This window comes from Salvelinus sp. IW2-2015, linkage group LG20 (genome assembly GCF_002910315.2).
Source record: "Salvelinus sp. IW2-2015 linkage group LG20, ASM291031v2, whole genome shotgun sequence".
Taxonomy (NCBI): Eukaryota; Metazoa; Chordata; class Actinopteri; order Salmoniformes; family Salmonidae; genus Salvelinus; species Salvelinus sp. IW2-2015.
The window spans coordinates 31,810,501-31,821,231 of record NC_036860.1 but is presented as its reverse complement, the minus strand read 5'-3'; positions in this window follow the sequence as shown (position 1 = coordinate 31,821,231).

The following is a 10,731-nucleotide window of genomic DNA, read 5'->3' as shown; positions in this document are numbered from 1 at the left end:
GTTTTTATGTTGGCAGGGTCACACACTAGCTGAATTTGCAGAGCTAGCGCGCAAACTAAAGCAAACATTAACTAGCAAGCTAGCTAGTACCTATTCCATTAATGTGCGTCGTCAAAGATGGAATCTTGCTATCGTCAGTTTATTCCAAGATCGCATGCAGCTGTAGTGCTTCAAAGTCCCTGTGATAAGGTTAGCGATAAACTGAAGTCCAAACTGAACAGAACTACACTCTCTTATACCATTGTCTTAAATATATTTAATGGTCTCGTTGCAAAAGCTAAATTGTCGCTAGTGAACTTTTTTACATTATTTTATTTCACCTTTTTTTTTAGATTATAGCAAACACCACAGAAACGGAGTTGGTGCTCGCTAGCTTTACAAATTCAGCTATTGTTGGAAGCCAGCCAATATGAAACAAACTATATTAAAATTAGAAAAGGTTGTAGCATATGTTGTGTAAATGGTGTGTGTGCAGCTAGACCGGCCCAGCCAGCCAGGTAGAAAAATGGCAGAAAAAAGTAAAAAGACGGACATCAGAGTATTTTTCAGTACACCAAAACGCAAAGTAAGAACTCTAGTAGCCTAATATCTCAAAGACGAGTTGATAAAATGTTCATAAGAAAGAAGTGAAATGCTAATGGAATGTTCACAATGATGTCATTAGGCAGAGCAGCAACAGATGGCACACAGACAGCAGAGCTGGGGACAGATAGGCAGGGACAGACTGGCAGAGACAGGGAGTCTCAGGTAAGTTTGTGAGTCTTTGTTTGGCAACATTATGAAAGGTTCTCAATTTTTTTACTTGTAAAATAGGGACATAATTGGAAAATGCCATGGATACCCCCGCTCTCAACTTAAACTGATGACTAAACTAAGATTTGTTTATGGCAATGGTATTGCTGTTGTGATTAAGTGTGTAGTTTTGGGTACCGGTAGTTAGGAGTACGGCAAACACCTTATTTCTTTTCTAGGAGACAGACTGAGTCTGTGAGGGTGGTGAAAGGGAAAGAGCCAGGGAGAGAGACTTCAGAGAACAATGTCACAGCCACGCAGGACCAGGTGTCACCCTTGTTGCCAGCAGCACCCAGTATAGGGGACAGTGGCACAGCATTGTCCAGTTACCTCAGTGATGGCACAAAACCATATCAGCCACACCACAATTTTTTAACCGCAAACTCTTGCCAACAGAGTGTTGACGTTTCAAGAGGCCCAAAGCACAGAATGAAATTCTGAACATCATGGCCAATACAATCATTCGAGGCATTGCAGCTGAGATTAGGTCTCTTCCGATTGTACAATTTTCATTAATTGTTGATGGTACTCAAGATGTCTCTGGTGCTGAACAGGAGAGTGTCTTTTGCATTATGTTGACCATGACCTTGTCCCTCACGAGAGAGTTTATTGGGCTATACAGGGTGTCGGAGACAGCAGGCGAGGGCATTGCGAAAGTGGCAACTGAAGTGTTGTTGAGGGCTCAATTTGCCCATGTCTGGCTTACGTGGGCAGAGTTACGGATGGTGCCTCAAACATGCAGGGAAAATACACAGGTGCAACAGGCAATTGTGAGAAGGCAGCAGCCATTAGCCCTCTATGTCCATTTTGGAGCACACTGTGTAAATCTGATTACACAGGCTGGCTACTCAGCTCCCCACTGATCCGGATTCCCTTTCTTGGGTCCATCAGTTAGGTGTCCTCTATGGCCAGTCAGGAAAGTTTAAGAGCATTGTGAATCAATTCCACGTCCAAAGAAACACATCTGCCCACCCGGAAACCCCTATGTCCAACAAGGTGGACTGTGCGGAATACTGCTATTAGAGCTGTGCTAGGGCAGTATGAGCGGGTACTAAGCAGCCTAGAGGAGAGTAGTTTTTAGTACATGACAGTACACGACAGTACACTTACAAATTATTTATTTCATGTTATTTTATTTAAAATTGCATACTTTGTGCGACATACTTGTCCATAGCTGCTGTTTGAAGAGTTGGACACTGACTGAAGGATATTTTGTTTGATTTATTTGGTTTTTCATGAAGTAGTTATTTTGCTTTAGAACTGTACTTATTTTAAGCTTTTTGTTCTTGTAAAGATATTGTAGTAGACTCAGGCCAGTGGCACATTTAATGACTATATAAATGTATCAGAAAAAGTCAAATTAAAAGGTCAATTCAATACGGAGACTAACTTTGTGATGGTTCTCAATGGAGATTATTTTAGATGAGATCACACCATGTTCATTGTATTTATGAAAACTACACCCACAGTGTACAGTACCATTGCGACCTACTGGCCTCTTGATTGAGTTGTTATTTTACCTGAAATGCACAAGGTCCTCTACTCCGCCAATTAATCCACACATAAAACGGTCAACCGAATCGTTTCTAGTCATCTCTTTTCCTTCCAGGCTTTTTCTTCTTTTGACTTTATATTGCGATTGGCAACTTTCATAAATTAGGTGCATTACCGCCACTGACCTCATTCGTCTTTCAGTCACCCACGTGGGCATAACCAATGAGGAGATGGCACGTGGATACCTGCTTCTATAAACCAATGAGGAGATGGGAGAGGCAGGACTTGCAGCGCGATCTGCGTCAGAAATAGAACTGATTTCTATTTTAGCCCTTGGCAACGCAGACGCTCATTGGCGCATGCGAGCAGTGTGGGTACAATAATTGAATAACATAGATTTATTTTGCAATGCTCGCGCACGCGTGTACCTGCAAGTCAGGTACACCAGCAAAAAAATTATCAGAAGTTCTGTAAATGTATTTGAGCATTTGATCATTGATGTTCTGCTATAGTTTGTTTCAACACCGATCCAAAAATTCCTTGTATGCGATTGAGAAAAACACATTTTGGAGTGAAATACGCATCACATTTTTTCACCTCTCCAACAGACAATAGGTAAGGACATTTGCCAATGAAACTAGAGCTAGTCAATTAAATATGATTATTTCACAACACATACTACATCAGTCACAGGATAAATGCCTTCCCTTGATATGCCATTTTCTAACCAGTCTGGACCCCAAATGGCACTTAATGATCTTTGATCTGATATTCAAAAGTAAACAGAGGGAATGTCTGCTTTGTAAACAACCACTGCAATTACACAAATTTACCGCACATGTCAATGTCTCTTTTGGTTTCCTTGTTTGACATGGTTTATTGCGACTAATGGCTGATATTAAAATTTTTGTTCAAACATAGCATTTGTTTCCCTTTTTATAAAGTAAATCCTATACAGTCCTGGTCTCAGGGAAGACCAAATATTGAAGTGCAAAGCAAACATACAGCACAGTAACTCATATTTGCCAATATGGTACATGATAAATGTCACAACTGAAGCTGACCAAGCTTGTCAATCAGTGGTCAGATGATACAGGTGTAATGTTCCGTCCTCTTTAGGATCCGCCCCTTTAAAAAAATGTTTTTGCCTAAAATGACATACCCAAATCTAACTGCCTGTAACTCAGGACCTGAAGCAAGGATATGCATATTCTTGATACCATTTGAAAGGAAACATTTGGAAGTTTCTGGAAATGTGAAATGAATGTAGGAGAATATAACACATTAGATTTGGTAAAAGATAATACAAAGAAAAAAACGTGTTCTTTTGTACTATCATCTTAGAAAGGCCATAATGTATTATTCCAGCTCAGGCGCAGTTTAGATTTTGGCCAGTAGATGGCAGCAGTGTTTGTGCAAAGTTTTATACTGATCCAATTAACCATTGTATTTCTGTTCAAATGTGCCCAAATGTGCCCAATTAGTTTATTAATCACTTTTCAAGTTCATAACTGTGCACTCTCCTCAAACAATAGCATTGTATTCTTTCACTAATAGCTACTGTAAATTGGACAGTGCAGTTAGATTAACAAGAATTTAAGCTTTCTGCCAATATCAGATATGTCTATGTCCTGGGAAATGTTCTTGTTACTTACCTTGTGCTAATCGCATTAGCCTACGTTAGCTCAACCGTCCTGTGGGAGACCCAACAATCCTGTAGAGGTTTAAGAACAAACTCTTATTTACAATGACGCCTACACCGGCCAAAGCCGGACAACACTGAGGCTCCTGAGTGGCGCAGCGGTCTAATGCACTGCATCTCAGGACTCGAGGTGTCACCACAGACACCCTTGTTTGATTCCAGGCTGTTTCCCAACCGGCTGTGATTGGGAGTCCCATAAGGCAGCACCCAATTGGCCCAGTGTTGTCAGGATTTGGCAGGTGTAGACAGTCATTGTAAATAAGAACTTGTTCTTAACTGACTTGCCCAGTTAAATAAAGGTTAAACAAAAAATAGTGTGCTGCCCTATGGGACTCCCAATCATGGCCGGTTGTGATACAGCCTGGAATTGAACCAGGGTGTCTGTAGTGACGCCTGTAACATTGCGAAGCAATGCGCTTGACCGCTGCACCAGTCCAGAATGCTTTCATTTACATCATGACACACACAGAAAGTGATGATTTGTTAGTCTACACAATGATTCCAGTTGAAAATATGTTTTGTTTTGTTAGGCTGGGATATTTAGTTCTAACTCCTTGTTTCAATAAATAAACCCCAGTTTGCATGACATTTCATGTCAATAAAATGGAAAAAAAATATTCTACTCAAGATGGATGAGGTGAGTTACCCCCATACAATGTACTGCACTCAATGTGAAAATGCGATCCACTCATTATTATTGCCTATCAAAAGTACAGTAGCATGGGAATGCAGTCACTGAATGTCCACAGCCATGCCCAGATCAGGAGTCTCTTCAAACATCTTACAGTCAGCTTCCTGCTCCTCAAACACAATGAGCTGCATGATGATGATGAAGAAACAAATAAAGGTAACTAAAAGATAGAGACTAAGTAAACAACTTTGTGAAACTAAGACTTGTCATGAGCATGTGTTAGTGTATTATCTTTTCATTATGATTCTGACTGAGTGCTTGTAGTGAGTCTTACCTGGTTTACTCCACTGTTGAGAAAAGGTCCTGGGAGGTAGAGTGTTTGCTAGGGGCCGATAAACCAGTGGCGCCCCAGGTTCAACCCATTGATGAGACTGCCCCTTTGCCCCAACCCTGCAAACAATATCATAGGCACAGTGGTAGACTTACTGTATCAACTGCATCATGCCTCACATCATCAATGCTCCAGCTCGAGATGTGTGTGTGGGTAGATGGATGGATAGTGTAATGGCGGTGAAGGAGATGGCTACCGTTTTACAGGCTCCTAACCAATTGTGCTAGTGTGTGTTTTTTTCGCATTATTTGTAACTTATTTGGCACATAATGTTTCTGCCACCATCTCTTATGACCGAATAGAGCTTCTGGATATCAGGACAGCGATTACTCACCTCGTACTGGACAAAGATTTTTTTTCTTTAACGAGTCGGATGCGAAGGATTTACTTCAGACACCCGACAATGCCCAAATCCGTCATTCGCATGAAGAAGAGACGGAGATATGGGGGACATAGGTCGAGGTGCCTTGTAAGGATCTGACGGCAAGTGGGTAATCTGCCTCTACCGTCAGTCCTATTAACCAACATACAATCATTGAATAACAAAATGGATGAGCTACGATCACGAATATCCTACCAACGGGACATTAAAAACTGTTTCACCGAGTTGTGGCTGAATGACGACATGGATAACATACAGCTGGGGGGGTTTTCGGGTCCATTGGCAAGATAGAACAGCTGCCTCCGGTAAGACAAGGGGTGGTGGTCTGTGTATATTTGTAAACAGCTGGTGCACGAAATCTAAAGTTAATGAAATCTTGAGGTTTTGCTCGTCTGAGGTAGAGTATCTCATGATAAGCTGTAGACCACACTATTTACCAAGATAGTTTAACATCAATATTTTTCGTAGCTGTCTATTCACCACCACAAACCGATGCTGGCACTAAGACCACACTCAATGAGCTGTATAAGACCATAAGCAAACAGGAAAACACTAATGTGGATGCGGCGCTCCTAGTGGCCGGGGACTTTAATGCAGGGAAACTTAAATCCGTTTACCTCATTTCTACTAGTATGTTAAATGTGCAACCAGAGGAAGAAAAAAAAATCTAGACTGCTTTTACTCCACACACACACAGAGACATGTACAAAGCTCTCCCTCACCCTGCATTTGGCAAATCTGACCATAATTCTATCCTCCTGATTCCTGCTTGCAAGCAAAAGCACAGAAGCACAGCCGCAGAAGCACAGCCGCGAGCTTCCCAGTGAAAAGCATAACAGACGAGCTAAATAACTTCTATGCTCGTTTCGAGGCAAGTAACACTGAAGCATGCATGAGAGCATCAGCTGTTCCGGATGACTGTGATCACGCTTTCCGTAGCCGATGTGAGTAAGACCTTTAAACAGGTCAACATTCACAAGGCCGCTGGGCCAGATGGATTACCAGGACGTGTACTGCAAGCAAGAGCTGACCAGCTTGCAAGTGCATTCACTGACATTTGCAACTTGTCCCTGACTGAGTCTGTAATACCAACATGTTTGAAGCAGACCACCATAGTCCCTGTGCCAAAGAACACTAAGGTAACCTGCCTAAATAACTACCAACCAGTAGCTCTCACGTCTGTAGCCATGAAGTGCTTTGAAAGGCTGGTCATGGCTCATATCAAAACCATCATCCCAGAAACCCTAGACCCACTCCAATTTGCATACCACCCCAACAGATCCACAGATGATGCAATCTCTATTCCACGCCACACTGCCCTTTCCCACCTGGACAAAAGGAACACCTTTGTGAGAATGCTATTCATTGGCTACAGCTCAGCGTTCAACACCATAGTGCCCTTGAAGCTTATCACTAAGCTAAGTACCCTGGGACTAAACACCTCCCTCTGCCACTAGATCCTGGACTTCCTGACGGGCCGCCCCCCAGGTGGTAAGGGTAGGTAACAACACATCTACCATACTGATCCTCAACATGGGGGCCCCTCAGGGGTGCGTGCTCAGTCCCCTCCTGTACTCCCTGTTCACCCATGACTTCATCGCCAGGAATGACTCCAACACCATCATTAAGTTTGCCGACGACACACCAGTGGTAGGCCTGATCACCGACAACGATGAAACAGCCTATAGGGAGGAGGTCAGAGACCTGGCCGTGTGGTGCCAGGACAACAACCTCTCCCTCAATGTGATCAAGACAAAGGAGATGATTGTTGACTACAGGAAATGGAAGACCGAGCACTGCACGATTCTCATCGACGGGGCTGTAGTAGAGCAGGTTGAGAGCTTAAAGTTCCTTGGTGTCCACATCACCAACAAACTATCATGGTCCAAACACACCAAGACAGTCGTGAAGAGGGCACGACAATGCCTATTCCCCCTCAGGAGACTGAAAAGATTTGGCATGGGTCCCCAGAGCCTTAAAAAGTTCTACAGCTGCACCATCGAGAGCATCCTGACTGGTTGCATTACTGCCTGGTATGGCAACTGCTCAGCCTCCGACCCCAAGGCACTACAGAGGGTAGTGTGTACGGCCCAGTACATCACTGGGGTCAGGCTTTGTGCCATCCAGGATCTCTATACCAGACAATGTCAGAGGAAGGCCCTTAAAATTATGAAAGACTCCAGCCACCCTAGTCATAGACTGTTCTCTCTGCTACCGCACAGCAAGCAGTACCGGAGTGCCAAGTCTAGGGTCAAAAGGCTTCTTAAGGTCTTGTAAGTAAGCATTTCACTGTAAGGTCTACACCGTGTGACAAATACAATTTTATTTGATAAGTCAAAGTAGAGGGATGGTTAGAATTCCAGCTAGATGGGAAGACGCTCACCTGCATTGCCAGGATGACCCATGACCATTACCAAGTGAAATTGGGATATCAACTCAGACCTGGCCTGAACAGTAAGTACAGTTCATTTGTTCTCACAGCCTGGTATAAAAAGTGTTAAATACTTCTTATTGCTCATGAACATATTTTCCTATTGATCTGATCTCTCTCCATTTTCTTCCTGCCTATTTCTCCTTCCCCTCTCTCTCTCTGCAGATTGTTCAGATGCAGGATTATGTCAGTATGTTTGTGTTCCTCCCTGATGAGGTCACTGCCATCTCTTCCCTGGTGGAGGAGAGCCTGACGGCCGAGTTTGTTCAGCACCTCTCCATGACACTTAAGCTTCTGAAGGTGGACCTCAAACTGCATTCCTAGAACTACTTCACTGACCTGCTGCCTCTGCTCACTGGCCATGTGACATGATGAGGTTGGACCCAGGTGCAGAGTCTTCACCTGAGAAAGTCATGTTAAAATATGTCAGTTATCCCGTAAGAGCTTTTGTGCCTAACGCATTAAGGTGTTTCAGATGCCAAACTTATGGTCATGTTGCAGCAGTGATTCCGAGATGTAAGAAGTATGCAGGAGGGTATGGTCAAAGGAATGTGTAGGATCAGTGGAAAAAACGGAGTGTTTCAATTGTAGGGGGTGCCCATGTTGTTGTGGATCATAAGTGCCCAGTGCAAGAGAGACAAGTTGAGGTTGCCAGGGTTAGATTATAACAGAAGGTGTTGTATACTGAGGCAGTGAAGAGAGCAGAGGATGATGGGTCAAGGGTGAGCAGTAGGCCGAGGCCACTACAGAGTAGAGGTCGACCGATTATTATTATTCAACGCCGATACCGATTATTGGAGGACCAAAAAAAACGATTAATCTGACAATTTTTATATATATATTTGTAATAATGACAATTACAACAATACTGAATGAACACTTCTTTTAACTTAATATGATACAAAATAAAAATCTATTTAGTCTCAAATAAATAATGAAACATGTTCAATTTGGTTTAAATAATGCAAAAACACAGTGTTGGAGAAGAAAGTAAAAGAGCAATATGTCCCATGTAAAAAAGCTAATGTTTAAGTTCCTTGCTCAGAACATGAGAACATATGAAAGCTGGTGGTTCCTTTTAACATCAGTCTTCAATATTCCCAGTTAAGAAGTTTTAGGTTGTAGTTATAGGAATTATAGGACTATTTCTTTCTATACCATTTGTATTTCATATACCTTTGACTATTGGATGTTCTTATAGGCACTATAGTATTGCCAGCTTAATCTCGGGAGTTGACAGGCTTGAAGTCATAAACAGCGCTGTGCTTCAAGCATTGCGAAGAGCTGCTGGCAAATGCAGGAAAGTGCTCCTTGAATGAATGCTTACGAGCCTGCTGCTGCCTACCACCGCTCAGTCAGACTGCTCTACCAAATATCAAATAATAGACTTTAATTATAATATAATCAACACACAGAAATACAAGCCTTCGTTCATGAATATGGTCAAATCCAGAAACTATCATTTAGAAAACAAAACGTTTATTTCAGTGAAATACAGAACTGTTCCGTATTTTATCGAACAGGTGGCATCCATAAGTCTAAATATTGCTGTTACATTGCACAACCTTAAATGTTATGTAATAATTTTATTAAATCCTGGCAAATTAATTACGGTCTTTGTTAGGAAGAAATGGTCTTCACACAGTTCGCAACGAGCCAGGCGGCCCAAACGGCTGCATATACCCTGACTCTGCTTGCACAGAATGCAAGAGAAGTGACCCAATTTTCCTAGTTAATATTGCCTACTAACATGAATTTCTTTTAACTAAATATGCAGGATAAAAAAAAATATACTTGTGTATTGATTTTAAGAAAAGCATTGATGTTTGTGGTTAGGCACGTTGGTGCAACGACAGTGCTTTTTTCGCGAATGCGCTTGTTAAATCATCACCCGTTTGGCGAAGTAGGCTGTGATTCGATGATAAATTACCAGGCACCACATTGATTATTTGCAACGCAGGACAAGCTAGTTAAACTACTAATATCATCAACCATGTGTAGTTAACTAGTGATTATGTTAAGATTGATTGTTTTTTATAAGACAAGTGTAATGCTAGCTAGCAACTAACCTTGGCTCCTTGCTGCACTCGCATAACAGATGGTCAGCCTGCCACGCAGTCTTCACATGGACTGCAATGTAATCGGCCATAATCGGCTTCCAAAAATGCCGATTACTGATTGTTATGAAAACTTGAAATCGGCTCTAATTAATCGGCAACCGGTCGACCTCTACTACAGAGTAATACAAATTTGTGCTTCAGTAAGGTTGGCTTCTTAGCATTCGTTGCCATGGTTAATAACTGTATTGCAGAAATGGAATGTAAATCCCAGAATATAGATGTTATGGTGGCAGCTGCAGAGAAGTACTGGTGTAGAAGGTTTTACTGCAGAAGAGTTACAGGGTGTGTTGAACGAGAGTCCCGTTCTCCCAGGCCATCGGCCTGGCTAAGATCATTTAGGGTAAATTAAATAGCGGTATATAAGTCTGGGGTTAGTTGGTGGTGCAATTTTTTCCTTTCCCCCATCGTTTTGATGTTTGTATCACATAATGTAACGTGATCGACCACACATTTCCGCACAGTAGGTGGCAGCATGCACAAACAAAATGTGTGAACGCCATGATACCAAAGAAGAGATTTGGACACGCAGACAGGAAGGTTGCATTTGCTGTTGGATTGTGATTGCCTGTTAACTGGCGTCCCTTGAGAGGGCAAGAACAAGATGTATGTCAGGAGAAGTGCAGTATTATCATAAGGGGATGTATACTTGGCATACGGAGGAGGAATGGAGGGAAAAAGATAGGCAGAGAAGGTCGAAGAGAGAATGGGAGGAAGGGGGTTAAAAATGGGGGGGGTGATTGCCGGATCTAAGACAGGAGGAGAAATGGAAGCGAATGATTGCGAAGTAT